The 21944-nt window shown below is 40.5% G+C and overlaps 1 long non-coding RNA gene across 4 annotated transcripts in view; it reads left to right on the top strand.

Annotated features, from left to right (window-relative positions):
- Positions 1 to 21736, top strand: part of LOC134547150 (uncharacterized) — a 281043-nt gene extending 259307 nt beyond the window's left edge. For all 4 annotated transcript variants that reach the window (XR_010079395.1, XR_010079394.1, XR_010079397.1 and 1 more), the window contains 3 exons: positions 875 to 1121; positions 15418 to 15536; positions 18571 to 21736. This is a non-coding gene — a long non-coding RNA (uncharacterized LOC134547150). The remainder of the gene's footprint in view (positions 1 to 874; positions 1122 to 15417; positions 15537 to 18570) is intronic.
- Positions 21737 to 21944: the final 208 nt, after the last annotated feature.

The following is a 21944-nucleotide window of genomic DNA, read 5'->3' as shown; positions in this document are numbered from 1 at the left end:
GTTTGAAAGAGAGCAATGAGTTTATTTGTATAGATGTTTTCTACTTTTTAAAAAATAAAGTGTCAGAGAAAACAGTTTTTCTGAATCCAGACTGCATTTTTAGGAAGACATAATTGGCCCCAGAAGTCTCAGATTCAGTTGCTGGACAGAAAAAAAGATCAGTGGAGGTTGTTGAGATGATTGTTTTTTCTGATCTACAAAATAACCTCCATGACAACGGAGGGCGTATCAGAGCTATATGGTGCAGCTGGAGGAAGATTTTGGCTCTGCTTTGCAAACTTCAGACAAATCCCAGCTTTGACAAGTTTGCTGTATAGCTTCTGAGCTTTGCACAGAGGTAACCTGAGATTCTTCTGGGGTGTGGAGCAAAGGGAGTCTGGTGTTCAGAAAATAAAGCCAATGAACATTGCAATTTCTGGGAAAAACAATATTTTCAGCTTAGACTCCAGACAGGAGAAGCTGGTGTATTAGTAACATGTGACTGGAGGCAGTCTCAGCAGCACAGATCTTGCTGTCAAGAGAATAAAGGAGTGTCTTGAGAGAACTTCTCCCTTCCAATCCTCTGCTTAGAGGGGGAAAAGTGCAAATATTTTTCTTTCTGCTGTCATTCTGAGGATGAAGCCACCATTTGAACTTTCTTAATGCAGTGTTTAGCTTTCAGATGACAGAAATACAACAGTTCTCAAGAACTCAGGCCTCACACATGCTAGTTAACACATTCATGGCTGAGTTAAATGCTAAGAGACTCTAAGTCACTTAAATAAGAATTTCGTAAATTATAACAACTACCATACCCCATCCCTCTGAGCAGATGAATAGATGTAACTCTTTCTTTTTTAATAACCTTCTCAGATTGTTTCTTTTTCTCTTTCAGTAAAAAAACTGATTTGGAAAGTTATTGTCTGGAAGCTGTATTTGCATAAAGCAAGTAGCATCAACCTGCATTTGTCCAGTGCTGACGAAAAAAACCTTCACAGAAAAGGAAGGTAGTTTGCTCTAGTGAAGGAAGAGCTGAAGGAGCTGAAGGAAGGAGACATGCTTGAGAAAAAAGTTTCCAGCGTGGGTCTGCTGCAGAGGAGAAGAAGTACTGTACTGTGGGTATGGTTCCACTAGGAAATTGGGTATGTGCCCTGTTTTTGTGTTCTTAGGAGGCTGTGCTCTCTGGTAGATTGATAATGGCAGTTGTTGCAATGTTTCAGGTTGCTTTAACCACCTCAAGCCCTATACCTGGTGTTTGGGTTTAAAGAAGTTTGAATTTGCTTAAAAGTCTGCAACTTTTCCACACAAGCAATGGTTAGGTTCTGGGCCAGGTACATCCTTAATCCAAAGGTGCCTTCTGCGAACTCTGAAATTTCTGGTTCACGGCTGTTTTCTCAGGAATTATTTTGTTTCCTGTTGGTCTCCAGTTACAGGGACTTTAGTACTGTGTGGTTTTTCAAGGAAAAAAGCCTATGGTGAAGGAACACTCAGAAGAGCACCCAGCCTCTCTGCAGGGTCCTTTGAGGAACTCCACTGCAAGAAAACAGAAATGTTATACCTGAATGTAGTGGTATTTTTCTAAGGGGTCTTAATGCTTTGCCATCTGGTTTGCCAGCCTGTTTCAGCTGTGAAGGGGTGTTTGGCATGAGCACCCCATTTCATCACCTAGGAGGTCACCACGTGGTATAAAAACACATGGTATATATATTTTGTTGATTTCTATGCCCCTGTCACTCTAGAATATATATACATACACACATACATACATACACATATATATATATACGTGAATTTTGAGTAGGAATAGCTCCTTTAGGCTATTTAGGATTACTCCATTGCCCTCTCCAAGGCCTGCTACAGAGCAAATGTCTCCCTGCTCAGAGTCAGCCCGAGAGGGCCCCCACCTCCAGCAGAAATGTCCCGAGCCCCGTGCCGCGACCTCCAACTAAATGTGTAGCACTGGTTTGTCCTTCAAGTGTGAAGCCAGTAAAGACTCTCTACCACAGTTTTTGAACACATTTCCAAGTATGGCAGGGTTCAGTGGCAGGCACATAATAGGGCTTTTGGCATGTATTATACTGTGCTCAACAACTCCACTCTCTGATCCAAACATGCCCACCAAAAATAACTTCAGTGAACAGCTTTTATTTTAATTATTCCAGTGTGGGGCTCATGAAGTTTTGCCAAAAATCTGGCTTGTAAAGCTTTTTGTACCTAAGCACAGAAACCCCTAGTGTGTAGTTAATCCCCCACTGGGATTTTCCTGATCCAATCACAGGTCTATTCTGCAACCTCATCTTTCTTTACCTATCACTTGCTCTCTCTGTTCACCCTACCAGCTCCTTGAATTCTTGCCCTTCTTGCCTTCTGTGACTGTTCTTTCCCAGCTATCCCCTCTAATTTTCTCTTTTCTCGTTCAGCTCCACAATTAATGGGCGATGGTGTTTTTTGGTAGTTTCACAGTAGTTCTGATCTCTGCAGGGATGTCAGGGAGATCAGTATATGTACTCTTCTCTCCCCCTTTATTCTCTCTGTCCAACCTATTACATGGCATAATAACCAAAAAACTGCGCTTTTGCCAATGACTTGCAAGCTTGCCTTTTCCCATATGATCTGTTTCATTTCATCACTGAGGCTCTTTTCTTCCAGTCTGTTTCCCTTCTTCCCCATGTGGCACGTGTGTACACATTTTTACATGTAAAAGTCATAAAGCAAACATAAGAAAAGGGATGTCTCCATGGTATGGTGAAACAAGCTACTGGGCTGTGCAGAGCACTTCAGTCCCTGAAGAGGAGAGAGAGAGGGCTGACTGTGGTAGTTACTCTCTCATCTCCATGTTGGATTATTTATTTAACCTTTCCTTTGTCAAACCCTAATTTGCTTTGTGGGGAAACACATGCAAATTTGGATATTAATATTTCAGGAAGTATTTGCTGTTATTTTGTAAATAACCTCAGATAGTTAATAAAGTGTCCCTCTAAGAATATTAAATGTGAAGGAAAAAAAAAAAGTTTGATATGATGTTCAGTTTTGGTTGGGTTCATTTCCTAAGCATGCCAAAAGAGAAGGAAAAGGAGGAACTCTCTGGAACAGGATAACCTAGAGCCTGATAGTTTTCAGCACAAGTGGGGAAAAAGTGTTCAGATGCCTGGAGGGAGGTGAGCCCAGCTCTTCTGCAGTCTGACAGAGTGCTCGGGTTGTAACTTGATTGCCGAAAGCAAGTCTGGCAGCAACAGCACCCACTTCTTTACTGTTTTGGTGGAGGAGGTCTGGATAGCAGTGGAGGAGGATGGTAATCCCTGCATTTGAGATAGGTGACCAAATTCCAGAGAGGCTTAAGCTAATTCTAATACCTTCTGCATTTCCTAATGGCTCACTTGAGCAGCTCCTGCTCAGTCTTCTGTTTGGGATGTCTATATTCTCTTCTTCTCAAACCTCTGGATCCCAGCATGCAAGCACACTCCTGGAAGTCAGGAGCTGAGGTTTTCACTGATGTAGGGCCTAAACATTGCTTGAGTCCAGAACAAAATATTTATCTGTATTTATGTAAATGCTTAGCCTTACAGGGTCTGTGCTTGCTTACCTTGATAAGTGCTGCTAAAAATAACAGTATGGATATTGTGACATTTATGTGCAGCATTCATATAACATCTGTTACAACATCTATAACACCGTGCTGGAATTTATGGAGCAAACCCATGGGGAATGTCTTTGCACCAGCTAGGGACAGACAAGACATCTAGTTTTGAAAGAACCCCTTTGCCTTCAGCATACTTTCAAACTGCTGCTTACTAGCACGATACCCTGTGTTTGACTCAGCCTGAAACACAGCATATAATACTGGCATTTTTGTTTTGTCTCACATTTGGACTGTGCTCTGGTTCTGCTACTGTAAATTTCTGTGCCTATGCAGTGAGGAATAGAAAATTTAGGTTTTTCAAAGATCTGGAGGTCCTTCAGTGTGAAATTACTTTTGGAATTCTACTTCAGCACTTCCATAGGGCCCCCAAGTATTCTTGGCAGTTTACAATAGTCCTTGTCCTAAGGCATTTAAAATACATTTCAGATGTACTGAGAATAATAAATCTAGAAGAAGGGAGGAAAAAGGAATGAAATAATCCAGGATATAGTTAGGGTGTCAGTGATTATACGGGTACAATTTAATTTATTTTTAAGGCTTGGATAGAAGGACATTTCACTTTTAATTGTTTTTTATTGACTTTGTGACAGCTTAAGGAATGTTTCTAGAAATCAGATTTGAATTAGAGGGTTTCACATGAACTCTCTAATTCATGTGAAAGAATTGAAAGAGAGCAATGAGTTTATTTGTATAGATGTTTTCTACTTTTTAAAAAATAGTGAGAAACAATGTCAGAGAAAACAGTTTTTCTGCATCCAGACTGCATTTTTAGGAAGACTTAATTGGCCCCAGAAGTCTCAGATTCAGTTGCTGGACAGAAAAAAAGATCAGTGGAGTTTTTGAAAGAAACAGTTGCAAACACTAGATTTCATTATCCTGTAGAAAAGAAAATGGTTTATTCATCTTTTTCTCATCATCTACTCTTTTCCAAATATACTTATGCATTTGGTCATCTGTGATTGAAAGTATAGATAAATGAGAAACTTTTGCCTTATGGCTAGTGCAAAGAAAACAGAACATAAAGCTCTGCTTTATTATAAGAAGAGGGATGCTGCAACATTTGAGCAAGTAGCAGCCAGAAGCTGTTAGAAAAACTCCTAAAAAACAAAATTTTAAAAAAGCACCCTGAAATAATGGAAAAACTTCTCCTTTCAAAATTTAAAACTTTAAAAAAAACCAACAACCTTGGATCATGTAGATTTGGTGCCTACTCACTGGAACGTCACCAAATCTCACTTGTTTTGCTTGGGCCTCACTCAAACATAACTGGCCTCAAGCTAGTAAGCAAGCCAGCAAATGTCCTGGCTTGTAAAGAAATCTGATCCAACCCTGTAAACCGAGCCCAGCCTAAGAGCAGTGGTGAGGGGAACATATGGAAAATTAATGACAGATAATAGGATGGTGGGACAGCCTGAAAGGAAAGATTGTTGTTGAGTTTATGCAACAATGCCAGCTAATGGTTTTCTGAGTTAAGAAAGTTACAGAGTATCTGAGCAATGCTTTTGGCTTTGCCAGCACTTTAGCTCTAGAAAGGGCTGCTGTGTTTCTCTTGTCCCATTGCACATTCTTAATTGATACCTGTAGCTGCTGGGTCAGCTGCAGCAGCACTTTGGGAAGCACAGAGATCCTGGTCCCCACCTGTTTAAATAAACGGGAGCCTCAGGAAGAGGAGTGCATTGGAATTTCCTTAGGCTCAAACTGGGCATAACAGCAAAAGCCAGGCTGAGAGCTAGAAACCTGCCCAAGCACTGGGAGGAGGAGGTGAGGGTGGTGTGTGTGGGTTTTCTTCTTTGCTCTGCAGACCTCGAGGCGCTTTGCAGAGATAAGGTGCTTTGTGATATGATGGGGAAATATTCCCAGGGAACCCATAGTTTCACAACCCCTCTCTGGTGAAGAAACTGGAAATGGAATGAATGGAAAGAATAATTTTGGTGAAAGTGTATGTATTTCTGGAATACACAAATCACATATTTATTTTGCTGATGGCCTGGGATGCTCCTTTAAGGTAGACTTTGAAATGTGACACCATACAGTAGCTATTTTGTACCAAGAGAAAAGTGCCTCTTTTCCCCTCATTCCTCCAGTTTTGTTTGCAGACCAGCTAAAATCCTAACATTCTTCCCACCTGGACCCTAAAATATTTCTCACTCTTCCCATGCCTGCATCCATCCCACTGCACAGGCAAATGTTGAGGTTGATTTGCCCTCTAAGAGACCCTTTAGGGCCAAAAGTTGTGCAACTCACCTGTTCATTTGGGTGTTTAAAAACTCTTGTGCCATTCAACATACTTATTTTTTCTTGCTGAACCTGTTGCCTCTGGGCCTGCACAGTACCTCAGGATCTTTCCCAGAAAAACATTGGGGAGGCTGTGGAGAGGACCAATCTCACCTCAGATTCCTGAAAAGCAGGCACTGGGTTTCTCTGATGTCAGCTCTAAGCTTCTCTCCCTGCTCAGCTAAGAGAAGAAATGGATTTTGTCAATAAAATCTGTTCAGGTATCTTTACTGGAGTTTAAAGGAATATACTGAGATCAGAGTGTTGACAAACTGGTGAATTCAGTAGCTTAGATTAAGCAGATGATTATATTAGACCATCATAAGGATTCATACTAGGCATAAAAATGCAGGTCTATAAAACTAGAAAAAAAAAAAGAAAGCTGACTTGTATGGGACAAAATGAGTATGTAATACATAAATACATAAATATATTTTATATATAGACATACACAGTGGTAGTTGTAATGCCTGTAGTGCAATAGAAAGCCTTAATTATGTGTGTGGGGTGATTTAGCAGACAAACTTTTTTTTTCCCTGAGAAGTAACTTTTAAGCCACTTCACATGGCTCAAAGACTGGGAATCGGTATCAGTGGGAAAGAGAAGAAATGAGAAATGTTTAGAAATCCCAGTGTTTCCAAACATAAATATTTCAATTTCTGGTTTGTTAAACCTGTTTTAATCCTTTTGGGTTCCTGGGGAGGAGTAAAACAGCCTAAAGGTAGGACTTATGATGTAAAAGAGTGGCTTATGATGTAAAAGAGTGTTTGCTCTGACCTTGCCAAACCTATGAACTGAAGAGAGGTGATGGCTCCAGAGCGCACAGTGCATGTTTTGCTTTTCTGATGTCTAGAAGATTCAATACATCTGAAATACAGCAAGAAAATTTCCTGCAGGGCAGTGGAGATGTCCTACTGACAAGAGGGAGCTGTATTCTTTTCTCATCACCTCATAAACAGTGGGGTTCTGACTGAGGATGTTAGGTAACGCTTGCCACATACGGAACTCAAAGCGGGTATTACTTTCATTGTGTAACCCTTTGAGATCTGAGGCACTGTTGTTTAACAAAGCATATTGTTTTTCCCTCTTGCTTTTACTGAGCTTTGATGCTGATTTTAGAACTTGACAGCTGTGTTTAGACTTGTCTTACAGCTCTTGTACAGAGTGGGGGAAATGGAGATGTTTGGGGCAGCGGGCAATGTGAACTGCATGCAGGGAATAGAGTCCAGACTTGCCTTGGGAAACTGTGGGATTGGTCCCCAATGGTGAACTTGAGGCACCCTCCTTTTGGGAGACCCCTTAGAGGTGAATGGGGTGCTGGTCCCTGGTGCCCCACCCAGAGCTGTGTGCCGCAGGGAGGGAGTCCTGGCCACTTGTCACCACTGATGAAAGGTGTGAGCTCCAGCTTGGCACCATGCTTCAGAGGGGTCCTGCCTTTGCTTGAGATTGGCATCCACAAGATCTTAACAGACCCCCAGGACTGCTTGATTTTTCCCTGTAATGCTCTTCATTTTTGCAGTGTTTAGTTATGAGTATTTTGTGTGGCAAAATAATTAGAATGAAAGAATAATTATTAGGAATAGTCTCTGAAAAGAAAAAGAATTTGTTACAGCTATTGTCATAAATGAAGAGAAAACAAACTTTTTGTCTTTACTCTCAAATGTCTAACATCAATTCTTGTAGGATTGCGTAAGTTCATCCTTTGTGGGATAAAGAAAAGTGTATAGTTTGTTTCTATTCAGTAGCAGAGTTTATAGGCCCATCTTTGAATAATTACGGATATCTTGTTCAATACCTGAAAATTGTGATATTTTCACAATATTTCATCCCAGAGATTGGACTGAAATAGCAAAAAAGAAAGGACATTCAAAACTAATAAAATAGAAGTCCGCACAACTTATTCAAGTTCTGAATATCTCGTCTCTCCTCTTTCATCTCCTCTCCTTTCTAATGTTGTAGAAGACCCAAGAGTCTTGTTTCTTCTCAACTTTTGTAAGGTACCATGCAGACAAGGGCTCTTAATGAATTGAGTGTCACAATATGGTTTGGTTTTCTTTTGAGAGAATGACATTTCAGTGGTTTGCTTAAGTCATAGCACTGAGGAGAGGATTCCTGAGATTCAGTAAGATTGTGTTGAAAGGAAGGTGCAAAACCCCAGGTACCCTTAGATATTTGTTTCTGTGGTGTTTAGGTACATTCTTGTTTCCAGGATGGAGTGAATCTTACGAGCACAGAGCCTGGGGCATCTTCTACAGTTTCTCTGTGGAAACACCACCTCCCCAGACCACGAGCTTGTCTGTTCTGTAAAAACACTCCTCCCACTCTGATATGGGATGTCCTTGACTTTGTTTTCTCACCTTCTTTCCAGAATTTCTTTGCCTTTGGCAGTTGATGGATGTGGCATGATGAGCAATCCTTGCTACCTATTGCACACACTTGAACACCCTTTGAATTAATTTTTAACTGAGTATCAGAAACAAGGATAACTTAATGGCTACAACTTTTAACCATTTCACAACTGATCAGTTTAGCGGGAGTGTAGAACCACTATACTTCTAAGCCAATATGTTTGTTATGGGTCAGTATCATTTGTATCCTGTATAAATGAAAATTAGAAGTTCAGAGGCTTTATTTGGGCACTGAGTACACCTTGCATTTATTTTCCAGGAACAAAATGTACTACAGGATTTTCACTTCTAACATAAGATGCTAAACCATATCCCTATAACTTACCCCCAGGTTTCAGTCATTTTAGGGAGGAAAAATCTAAAAAATCATAAAGTATTTTTTATCAATTTAGAACCAGACCAAAATTTCATCGCTTGCACAATTTTTCATTTTCAAAACTCTATGTTTGGTAGAAATTTCTGGAATGTGGAGTATTGTATTTAAAAATAAAACAAAACAATTCTTAATGGCCACTCTATCATTTAGCTAAACAAAATCCCATACCCACACCATTCTGGAAGCAGGCAGTAGTGAGGATGGAAGAAGTAGTGGAAAGAAAAGAAAGAATTAGGAGTAAAACTGTATATACAGTTGCCAGAATGAATCACTCTGGGGTTTGGAACAAAGCTGAAAATATAAATTAAACAAAATTGCCTTTATTCCATAAAATACTTAAAATGCTAGTGCAATAATTCAGAGGGTGCAGTGTTGAGTTCCCAAGAAAACTGTATGAAAGGCCAGGAAGCCAATTCTGCTTGGTTAGCCTTATACCAAGGATCAAAGCAGAAAGGTATCTCATTTCCATATATAACTTTGAAGTATTTTATAAAGAAATTCAGAAAATGTGCCTTAGAGTAGTTCTTACCAGGCTGCCTTGCATCAGAAGAATAAATAAAAACTAGAATGTCTCTTCACTGGAAGATGTACCAGTACTGCATTGTTCAAAACTTCTTCATCTGTCTCTAGTGATTCTTGGTTTGTGAAGACCAAGAAAGAGTCAGACAGGTTTTTTTATTGCCTTGGGATAATTTTTTTTCCTCTGCTCTCATAAACCTTCCATATGCTTCTACATCCATGTCTTGTTTTCAATTTTAGTGAAGGTTTTTATTTGGAGTCTCATAAAGTTCTAATTTATTGCAGCTTCTTTTTATAAAATGCAGAGGGGAGGAGGAGAGCATTGAGATAGCATGTGCAAGGCAGTCCCAAGGAATGCAATCGAGAATTTATAATGTTGGGCAGTTTATCAACCCCTGCTTCAGTTACTGGCAACTACCTTTCCTGACTCTCTAACCTATGAGCCTGTGTTCTCATGGTGTGCATGGAGGAAATGTCATATCAGTCTATTTAAGTAAGAAATCTCTTTTCTTACTTATGCAAACTGTCTGCCTTTGCAGAGAGTGAAGGGAAATCAGGTGAAAGAGACTCCCCTGTACATGAAGTGCTCCTACAGCTGTCAGTTCTCACTGTCTTTTTGGGGACTCATTTCCATCAGTGTGCACTATTCATTGACTACTCATAAGAAATAGGATAGGAGTGATATGTTCCTCTGGGAGTCATGGATGACAGCTGACCCTTTCCTAGGTTAGGAGCAGAGCATTTGCCTTTGAGGGAGCAGGAATACATCCAGGTTTACCTACTTGTGCTCTGTTCAGAATTGACTCAGGGCCAAACTGAAAAAAAAAGGAACAAAGTGTATTTCCCACCAGCAGAGCTGTTTTTCTTTGCTCCTCTCTGGTGTTAAGTTGACCAGTCTAAATGAAAACCTCATACTTCAAATAGTGAAGAATTGTGGTGCTAATGTGTTACCATGGTTCAAAGTTACTGCGAAATTTCAAGTCGTCTCTGGCCTCAGTGGAATGAACACAACATTTTTTGAGCAAGGAACTACACCACTTTCACATTGTGCTGAAAATATCTGTGAAAACAGCTGGCCAGAGTTGAGGTTATTGTGCAAGAGCACAACTGTACATGAAAGGTGTCATCAGGCAATCCAGTAGTTTAAGAATTTTGTGCAAATTACATATATACCTTTGCATATGTTGTATGTTTGATATATATGTAAACATACATGTATACATGTACACACATGCAGGTATTTTCTAACATGTTCTTCTTTGGGAATGTGAACCCCTTCCCATTCTGTACCTGTTGGGATATATCAGTAATACAACACTTGTGATATTTAAAAGTTTGGGGAGAAGACCCTCCTGGAAAATGTTCATAGGGGAGGGTCAGCCTAAGTACTGAAAGAGAAATTCAAATCCTATAGCACATTTGAAACCTATTCTTGCAGGGGCTGTAAGGAAATATGAGAGCTGCTCTGCTGGAGAGAAACTGCTGGGCACTGGACCCTTTTTATTCTCCTTTAAATAAAACATAGAATAGGCTTTTAACTGCCCTTTCTCCATAATAGCTACTTAACCCTGTTCACTAACATGAAGGGAAAAAAAGGAAAATTCCAAGAAAAATTCCTATTCAGAGTAAAAAATATAAATTAAACCAAAGTGCGCAATGCACACTCTTTTCTTTCCTTCCTGTTTTGTTTGGTGTTTTCTAACTCTGCTTTTTGGACAGCTGAATGGGGGCTGGGAAAGTGTTTACAATATTTTCACATGATTGAGATGGCAGAGTTCTTGCACTCTGTGAAAGGCCTTCTGTTTTCAGATGGCATTGAAAGTTTACCGTCTTTCCAGACAAAAGGAAGAGAGCCCGTTGCCAGCGGATGAGTAATGGGCATGGCCTCCGCACAATACCTCCTATCCAGCCCTAAATCTACATGGTGTTCTTAGGCTTCCCAGCTTCTCCAAAGCAACCTTTGTCTCTGCTCTGGGAGACCAAAACTGCTCGTTGGGCAAGCGGGGATGCAGCCAAGAGGGGAAGGCTCAGTGACAGCAGTTGCTCAGTGCTCACTGCCCAGTATCTGCCTCCTCACCGTGCCACTATAATAGTTGGGGACCCATCAACAATTGAGCATCCTCTATACAAATATGTTGCAGACCATCTGTATAGTTTTCAGTTCCAGAAGATTCCAGTAACTCACTAAGTTTTAATACCTTTTTTTTTTCTTCTTGTTAATCGGATGGGCTGCCCTGAGATAAGTGATTGAAGCAAAAGCCTGACATAATTTCTTCGGAGCTAAAACTGCACAGAAATTGCCAATTCCTGTATTTATTTTCTTACAAGAAACTTGAAGCAGGCATTTTCCACTGCTAACAATTTTTAGGTTCTATCAAGTCATCTTTTTTTTTATTTTTTTGGTCAGAAAAAATTTGGCTGAAAAAGATTGCTAACATAATCTTAGAAAATGTTTGAACAGGCAATTCTAAAGTTTTTCCAGAGACTTGTTGGTGTTATAGAGACCAGTAGGTAATCTTTTTCTTCTTTCTCTTACTAAGCTTCCTAGAGCTTGTCTATTTGGAATTTATCTAAATGTGTATATGTGTATGTAGGCTGCCTATGCGTGGGGCATGTATGTGGGTGTAAGCATGTCTCTCTGTGTACCTATCTAAAAGAAGCTGCATTTCACTATGCTGTAAAGGGCAAGAAGAAGAGCTTTCTAAGAATTAACTAAGCATTCATTAACTGCACTTAATTTTTACTCTGTTCTTGGCTAAGAAATGTCAGTATTAAGTTCTTACTCTTTCATGCTAATTTGTGTTGCATAGCGACTCATGTATTGTTGTCAGGAAAACAGAAGCAAAGACGTAAGAGACACAGGATTTCTTAAGGGTTGGTTGTAGCTGGTATCAGCAATTTACTGACTAACCTGTAGTAACCTGTAGTACTGACAGTCCTGGGTGCACAAGCAATGCATTAAGGTTATTAGCAAAACAATTTTCTAAATTACCTGAATGGAGCTTTCAAGGTAACTAAGTCTATTCTTTGGACTTTTTTTTCCTTTCTCCCCTGCCGCCACACCCCCCTTCCCCCCACCGCCCGCTTTTGTTTTTTTTCCAGGAGTTAACCATCTAAAGCAGCATTAAAATAATCTCGCTCAATTTCCTCTACTGAAAGACCAAGTCATCTGAAATTTGGACATTTTGCTGAAAAGGAGGGAAAAACCAGGTAGTTTTTGTTTTAAAGAGCATGACCATACACATTCTGCTCTGGTGCCTTTAAAGGGAACTTCCCCGTTTAAATGCCCTTGAGCAGAGAAATACCAACACCTCTTAATTGTTTAATATATTACAGCCTAAAACATTTACAGAAGTGCTTTCCAAGTATTTCACTGTTCCAGGTGCTTGGTCCTGCACCTCCTAAAATAATAGGCTATTTCCCCTCAGTTTTCCTGTGCTTGGTGCCACAATGAAACATATGCTCTGTATCAAGGGAAGGGGAAGTGAGGGAAGTAAGTGGGATGCCTGACACTGGTGCTGGTGCTTGCGGCATACACAGACCTCTCTGTCTTGCGTCACAGAGCTGCTAAAGAAAAAAACAACATGGCTTGTACTTGGCCTGTGAGGCCCAAGGAGAAAAATAGCATGTTGTGGAGCATTTGAATGTCACTCTGCACAAAGACCCCTTATCACTGTGTTCTCTGAGAAGCATCACAAAAAGAATAATAATTCTACTAATCAGGAGGGCTGGGCATACACCGGTGCACAGTACAGCTGTCTTGCAGCTGCCTTAGGGCCATGCTCCAAAATGTATTTATTCTTGCATGGAGGTGTCATGAAGCCAAAGTCTGATGTCTGTCACATGTAACCATGCTCCAGACTGAGGAAAAAAAAAGACTATTAGGAAAAAAAAAAGACCTATGCCTTATTTTGATCTAGTAAGGATAAGGTAAGCCATAGTTTTCTTTGCCTTTGCTTAAACAATTTGTTTTTTCAAATTAGCCAAAATGGACTGAAGCTTTTCCCCACTCAAGAAATAAAACTCTCTGTAAAAAAGGTTCTGTGGGGCTCTGCCCTGGCACATCAGGATTGGAGCTGGTCTGTCACTCTTACCAGCACATGGTGCCTCTGCCCACGAGCTGTGCAGTGCAGCCATGCCACGAGCACGGATAACCCCGACACATTGTCACTCGTGGGCACTGAGTGAAACTGGGCAGGCAAAGGGACTTAGTCGGGAAATGCATCCTCAGAAAGTTCCTTCTCCTTCTCGAAAATCCCCCCTACTGTGCAAATGCAGGCTGACCAGAATGGTATAAAGAGCTGGGGTCTCAAACTGTTCCAATAGTTCTGTGTGAGGGAGCAGCAGCTGGATGGTTTCCAGCGAGGAGCTGGAGCGAGAGAGGCTCTGTCTGGCCCGAGGGAGGAGATAATGTGAAGTTAAACAATTCTGTGAGAGTGGAGGACTGAATCTTTCCGTGGCTGCTGTTTCCATCAAGCACTTCCCAGCACAGTTGCCTGCCATCCCTTTGAACCCACGTCTCCCATGTGACAGAGCAGTGATCTGGCTGCTGAGCCACTAGACTAATATTGTTCTTTTAATCTCACAAAAATGTGTTATAAAAGAGTTGGATTCACATGAGAAATTAAGTATAAGATCTGTCCTCATAAAGACATTATACCATGAATGCTCTCTTTCTGCTGGCTGCAAGAATAGGTGGCTCAAGGGTGAAAGGGTAGCATTTACATTTAAATACACCTATTGGAATTGCACAAACAGAAGGCTAAAGCTACTGCTCCCTCTCTGAATGCTTTTAGAGTTTGCTGCTTTTTTTACATAGTAGCTCTTTTTTTTTTTTTTTTTTTTTTTTTTTTTTTTTTTTTACATAATCAAAAAGGGGAATTGAGATGCTTAAGATCCCATAAAATAAAGTAAAGGAGGTCTTTGTGCCAGCAAGATAAATGGATGAACCTTTTCAAAGTAATTATTTCACATTTTTCATCTGTATGTGCCACTAAGGAGGTGAAATCCAGATTTCAACCAGACCTTTCTCTGCTGTTACACTAACTGGTAGTGCGGGCTGTGTGGATGCTATTTACATTTCCCAGAGAAAATTAAATGCAATTTTTTTTTTTTTTAATCTGCCAAGCCCAGATGATTTACCCTGTGATAAAACAGAAAGCTCCTTAACACCTGGAGAAAACAGAAACTGAAACAGAGTGCAAAGGACGTTTGGTGCAAAGGTAGCCTGGCAGCCATGGTGCAAGCTCAGTGAAACCCTTGAAACACATCTGCTTGACCCAGGCCAAGGCTTATTCCCTTTCCTCTCCAGAATCTTTCTCCCTTCTGTACAGTGACAGAAGCTTATGGGCTGGAGTTGCAAAAACTCTGGGCTTGCCTTTGCTCTTTAGGATCCCTGATTGAAGAAAAAAGAAAAAACAAACAAACAAAAAACCCACAAACAAACAAACAAACAAACCCCAAGTGTATTTTCTTTGATTTCTTTCTTCTAATTTTTGATGGCTCTTTTATAATGATTTTCCATTACCCACACAAGGGCCAAAACCAAAGTGCATTAAAATTACAGTGTAGCTGGAAATCAGAAATCAGGAGCTCCATGCTAAACAATTTTTGCACACACTCTCTGACATGTATTAAATTACTCCAAAACATATAGCTGATAACACAAATCATTACCACAAATCATCATGTTCCAGGTACCTCTGAATATTTAAGAACTTGAAATCCAGATCTGGATGTGCCAGTTTCTGAATATGTAGTTAATAATTTTTCCATTGAATATGTACATAAAACTGCTATCTTATATATAACTTGGACAGTGAGGAATACTAAGTAATAATAATAAAAAAAAAGATCCAATGAAAAGAAATTCGGAATCTCTGCAGAGTGAAATGATCCCATCATCAAAATACATGCAAAGAAAGGAAGAGTGAAGGAATCCATAGCTCTCTGGTCATTATCCCTTCATGGGTCCTTGTTTGTACAGTATATCTGACTATTTTGTTTAGGTATTTTTAGTTTTGGCCTTTACAACACTGAGTGGCCGTATAGAACAAAACAGTGTGTCCCTTAGTCTCCCTAGTTTAGCAAGTCCTAGTCCTCCTAGTAAGTCCTCCTAACTTTTATGGTCTAAGAAAAGCTGAATATTTTTTTCCTGTATATTTTCTTGATTTTTAAAATAATTTTATGTCAACTACTCATCAGTTATCTTTTTTTCCAAGCCAAGGAATTGTCACCTATGCCACACATGCCTTCTTCATGTAGAGAAGCTTTTCTACATGTCAGATGATCCTTGTTGCACCCTGCTTTAGCTCTCCTCCTTCTGCTGTGCCCTTTGGAGGTGAGTGGTCAGAGATGTGCTCAGTATTCACTCTGAACATCCTTGTTATTCTTTCCCTCAAAGGGATTCTTGAAATGCTGTGTGATGTCTGACTGCTGGAGAGAATTGGGATGACATTCCTATGGAGTTTAAAGGTCCATTTTAAGGAAGAATTATCCTCATGGGCCACATTACCTGAATTCAGAGGATTTTATCTCCTCTGCAGGGCAGTTTAGACAACCTAAATTTCATACCTATGTTTTGAACTTACAGTGCAATGAATGTGCCTCAGTGTTCCTGAAGGACAAATCCCTTCCAGCAGTCAACACTCAACATTATGCACCTCAGCCCATTGAAAATTTAGGCAAAAAATTATCTTCTGAGTAATAAAATAGAAAGCAAAACCTGTATTCAAAAAATAGAGGGGATGGTAGATGTTCTGAGGTTCTGGCTCCTGGCCTCAGTTTCCTGTTTTCAATAGAAGTGTAGCATAAAATGCAAAGTTTTTTCCAAGAAAAAGAACCAAAATCAAGATACTACCACTATTTGAGAGGTAATTTCTCTTGTTTCTGGAGAAACCTTGTTGGGTTTCTCTTCCAGATCAAAGAAGGAAGCTTGTAGTTGCTTTTGGGTTTTCATATCATTAGACTGTGGTCAGAAGATGGTGCAAGTTGTTGTTTGAGGTTAGAATCAGATACCTCCATTCAAATTCAGGCAATATTATTGGATATGGGCTGAGAAGTTAATGCAAAAAGTTTACTATCATGAAATTATATCGAGCATAGCTCAGCTACAATCAAATATTTATTTCCAAGTTTGAGGCTCTCGTTTTACGCTCTGAATGAATAAAATACAGCCTGACCAAACAACAGGTTGTGAGACAAGTGCAAGCTCTCCTTAGAGGTTAACAACCTGATTTCTCCCTCACACCAGTTTTACGGTCATTTAGCTCCATTGACTTGGGTGGAACGAGTCCTGATTTACAACATTGCTCCAGTGCAGGTTTAAAGCTGTGCTACACAATAGCAGTGCTGGTGTCAGGTCTTTGGGAGCAAAGTGTCTTTGCATTGTGCTTGCCACTGTAGTATTGGTTCTGAGGCCATAAAGAAAAATCTTTATTAAATCTAGATCCATAGAGAACACATTTTACAAAAATTATTTTGATTTCTCATTTGTGGCATTATCATTTAATTTTCTGTTTGTGTTTGTTTGTTTTCTGGGTTTTTTGGCTTTATTTTTCTCCAGTGATTTGTCACATACGGAGGTAATCCTCGGGTTTCAGATCAGAAATATAGGCCAGAGGTTTACAAAGTCCATATTTGTGTGTAATTTTGGTTGGAATAGATACCATCAAACTGAAATTAAATGTAAATAACTGCTTTTAAATTTAAAAACAAAAACTCAGCAGCTGAAAGGATAGGATTAGTAATTTTAGGCATGACATAGAAATTAGTTTACCTCCTGTCATCTCTCCTAAGTGTGATTGTAAGTTTGCACACAATGGACTACCATTTCTTCCATTTAATGTGTACCACCATAGGAGGTCTCCTATGCTTTTTATCTTATATTGACTTCCTAGTGCAGAGCAGGCAGGAAAAAACATCTGAGTGAATGAACCTGATCAAGCAATGACAATCTGTGCTCTTAGCTTGACGCATGTTGAGACAAAATACTGTGGGAAAGCTGAGCAAGCTGAACACAATAAACTTGCTTCTCTGCTAGGTAAATACAACCTCGCCTGCTGGAGTTCTCCTTTAGGATCTTTAGCTCATGTAGGCTGAGGATATGGAAGAGCACATGTGCTTTATGTCTCTCTAGCGTACTGCTTAAATTGCCAGAGTTCACTTTTCCCAGTCCTCTGTCACTGGGAAGCTGTAGAATGATCTTCCTTGTGAGCCAGCCCTTGCCCTCTTCTCCAGGGCAATGGCCATGTTTTTTGGAGAAGAAATCAGGTCTCTTCTCTTCCCCTTAACACAATCTGAAGTGTGGTAGGAACATCAGGAGGGCAGGGCAGCATTAAAAAGAAGGATTTATTTCCTGAGAGATGGCATTGTTTCTCAGTTCCCAGCAGCAGAAACTTTAAACTAATGACCTTTCCAGAACATGTAAGCCAGCTGAGCCCAAGAGTCATGTTCGTTTTGATGATTTGATATTTTGTTATGATCATTTCTAGCAGGGACAATGTTTTGCAACATCATATTAATGATAATAATAAATAAAACCATACTCCCTCTTCTCCCCCAAAATCAACATCCACCATGGTTATTTACCCACTAGGTCTTGGGGGGTTTCCAAGCTTTTACAGTTGTCAGGGTCAGTGCAAGGCAGACTCTGCTGAGAGAACCGGTTACCTGTAGTGCCACTTCTGTGCTTCTCTTCCTCCCCCTCACCCAAATCCTGACTTTAGGGAGGGAGCAGATATTTTTTCTTATGTGCCTGGCTTGCTGGGAGAGCCACATAGCTGTGGTCTGCTTGCTCAACATTAGCTGTGCTGCCCAAGTGTGAAAGCAAGCATGGAGTGTAGATTCTCTCCGACTTCTGTGGGATCTGGAGCAGATCCATGAGGAATGCTACTGTTTTCAGCACTTCCCTTGCTCTGCCTAAGACCAGGCATACTGAGATATGAATGTTGTTACAGCTGTCACATACTATATACAAGCTTCATGTTGATGATTATTGCTTTAAACTAGAAGGTCTGGGTTTAGAAATGTTTTCTTCCATCTAGAATCTACCAGGTTGTGTTATACTTAAAGTAATGCTTTCTATTTTTATTGTTGTTAACAGTGTACCTGGAATTTACATAATATTACAGGTTGTTCTAATAAAAAAAAATCTGTTTATTTATTTATTTATTTAATTATTTATTCTGCAGACAGCTTTATAATAGTGGAGAACTAGCCCCAAATTAATTGAAACAAATTGGCTTATTTATTTTTCAATTGTTTGTGTCACTTTCTGTTTTGGTTTCTTTATTACTTCTAGTGGATCTGTTTTGACCCACTCCCTCGATTATAGTGCTTTTCTTTAAAACCTGATGAACTCTGTTGCATTTCAGAGAGCTGCATGGTCAACTCATGTCACTGCTGTCACCCTGCTGAATGCCATGTCACACTGCCAATGCTTGGAAGCACTGACTGCTGGCTTCTGCAAGACTGGAAGGAAAGGAAGACCTGGACACACTGACTGCATCTAAACTATTAAACAAAATTAGTCAGAGGATTTTCCTGGAGGCCAACTGGCATGAAAGAGCTTGAATCCACACAGCTAAACTCTCTTGCCCTCCAAATCACGGTGGCCACATCCAAAACATCTATTGGAGATGGTGTCTGACCTGGGTCAATACCCAAGCTGTACTTAGCATTGTCTGGAAGAGCAATAACAGGCTCACACCAAAACCATGCCAGGGACCAGTTTAGTAGTATGGATGGTTTCAGGCCCATGCCTTGCTGGTCTTGTTCAGTTTATTTAGTGTCAGAGGGAAACCTCAGAAATTCTGCCAGGAGTCAACAGGAAACGCCTCAGTGACCAGAAGCTGCTGAGAAGTATAATCATTAGGTTGTTCACCTTCTTCACATTTGGATTCTTTTTCTCGTTTTATTTTTTTTACCAAATAAGCACTGCAAATTTTTGAAATCTCACAGAGTAATAAAATTGGGTTGTTGCCTGCACAAAACTTGTTCGTTTTGAACTACCAAAATATTTTTCACACAAGCTGAGCCTCTGGAAAAGCTCTCCCCTGCTGAAGGATCTCCTACGGCTTTGAGGAAGTTGCTAAGAGCTTGTGTGACCAGCACCCTGTTTGGATGTAGGGGTAAAAAGCAATGAGGTGTTGAGACACAAACACACCAGGTGCTTGAGGTCACAGAAGCATGCTGAACTGATGTGAACATAAAACTCCCCTTGATTTCTGTGGTAACTTATTTCACATGTCTGGGAAGGCAATTTATTTTAAACCTTGCAAAAAGGACATGAGCACTTTGTTATATCAGAATCTTTTCAAAGTCAGCTCTGGTGCTGGGTTTGGGTAAGCCCCATATGTTCTTCCTACAGTGTGAGGTAGTTTGAAGAGCTTGGGCTCTGTGTTTCTAGAGCTAACTCTGTGCAATGGTACCCCAGTTATCCCATGGAACACTGTACTTCACAGTACTGTGTAATACTTCTCCCTGCAGCAATATAAATCAGAATCAGACAATCCATGCCTGAATCCTTTTCTCTATTCTGAAGATAAATGGCAGTGAAGGCTGAGTAGTTTTAAAAAGCTCATAGTACAAAATTATTGTATTAGGCCATGCTGTATTACTGAGATTACAGAAAATTACCTACGTGTATTGAATTAAACCATGATTTTCCAATGATCTCAGCAGCAGTAGCAGAACTGGGACAATTTAATCATTGTGCTATCGGTTTGGTAGGTAACTACTATCCTGAATTGCTGTTCAGAATGAAAAAAATGGTATTGTTTTATCCAGAAACTAACCCTTATTTAACTTCCAGCACCAGCCCTTACTTTTCTTAGACTTCAGGCCTATGTTTGAATTTCTGAAGCTGTCAGGTACTGATTTCAGCAACATTTAAAGCAATGCATATTTCGCCTCAGGTTTGCTACAGGATGAGTGTGTTCTTAATTAATGTAGTCATTTGATGTACAGCACCTCGCTGAACTATTAGAACCTGATTGTGTGCTTTTACCCAGTGTTCCTTTTTGGGTAAAAAGTCTGTTTCATAACTGACCTATTCATGGATCAGTCTCATAAAGGAGGTTGTAGAGCCCTACACATGCTAGTCATACCTGGCCCAGGCTGTGCAAATCTTATTTAATGGAAATGTTATGAAGCAAAGAGTAAAGTTGTTGCCCAGAATTATATACTCAGAAATTGGTATTTTTTTCCCTGAGCTGGATTTTGAAAAGCAGGAGGTATGGTAAAGCAGAGGAGGAACATTTATACCTTATCTAATTTTGCCTCCCTTTTCCTTCCCTTTTCTGTCTTGCCCCTCAGTTTTCAAGCACTCGCCCATGGGTGCTTGCATATGGCAGTGGCTGTGCTCAGACCTACTGAGATCAGTGCATCAGTTAAGGTTTGTAAGGCCATAATGTGTTTATTTTTGCAGTCTGATCTTGTGAGAAACTGAGGAGGTCTTGCATCTCCCTCCTACTGATAACGGTGCTGTTGAAAGAGCTCAGTGGATTCCAGGGCAAAGCCTTGGAGGCTGTGGGTTAGAGAGCTGCTAACTCTCTTTTGGAAGTACATGTAGATTCCTTTGGCCTTCATGAGGGAAATCCTGGCTCCCCACTAAAGAACAAGAAAATAAAACAACAAAAACTTAAGATACAAACCCCCAACACAATAGTTATAGTGGTCCAAATAAAACATAAAAACCCTAGTCTCAGCCCAAGCACTCAGTCTGGGGAGGCTTTGGAATTAGGGGCTTGAAGCTCGACCCAGGGATGAGTCCATGTTCTCTTTGGGGACGAAGGATGCAGGCTCTGGCCATGCTGAAGTGGGCTTTGGTGTGCTAGGACGTAGCCCAGTGGCCTGTGCTGGTAGTCCCTGCCTGCTGGCTCAATGCCCATTCACCATGCACAGGCTGTGAGCTGTTCTCTGCAGCCATCACCCCAGCCTTCATCTCAGGCTCTTTTTGACCCTCTTTGGCTGTTTTAAAGCTGGATCCTTTCAGCTTATATTCTCTGTCAAATAATTTGCTCTCCCCCTCGCCCTGCCCCCCCCCAGCCCCTCCTCTACTTCCACAACTGAACTCACTTTTCCAAACTCCCCACTCCACCATCTATCCACTCCATATGTTTATATTTTCCTACTGCTGAGGCACAGCATGCTGACCTGCCTGGACAGAGCTCCTTTATCACAGAGATAAACATGATGTCCCCCTCACATAGAGTTTCTATCATGTGTGACCTTTCATCTTGAACTGCCGTGACCTTTTTTTTATTAATGCTGTACTGTGCTGCTTGCAGAAGCCAGGAAAGAAAATCTTTTGTTTCTAGATAGAATACTGCTAAAGGACATGATACGGTCTTGTTTTTAATCCAGCTAATTAAAATCTGCATGTGCAGTGTAACTGAGAATGCAGCCTTCGCCCACCACTTTCCCACAGGCAGGGAATAAAGGCCTTTAGTGCAGCAGCAGCTAGCCACCCTTGGATAACAGAGAACAGAGACCACAATTCATCCCAGCTTTCCTTATCATATTCGCAGAGGGCTTTCCCCTCCCTCCCTCCCTCCCTCTCTCCCTCCCTCCCTCTCTCCCTCCCCCTCTCTCTCCATGGAATCACTTACTGTAGCTATGTGCCTCTATATATCACTGCAGAATGTAATCAAGTTAAAAATATGTTAGCTCGCATTTATCTATGCTCCACTGAGCTTCAAACATAATTCATTTTTGTAAAAAGAAAAAAAGGAAAGAAAGAAAGAGG

This window comes from Prinia subflava, chromosome 2, assembly GCF_021018805.1.
Source record: "Prinia subflava isolate CZ2003 ecotype Zambia chromosome 2, Cam_Psub_1.2, whole genome shotgun sequence".
NCBI lineage: Eukaryota > Metazoa > Chordata > Aves > Passeriformes > Cisticolidae > Prinia > Prinia subflava.
This window is presented reverse-complemented; position numbering and strand designations above follow the sequence as displayed.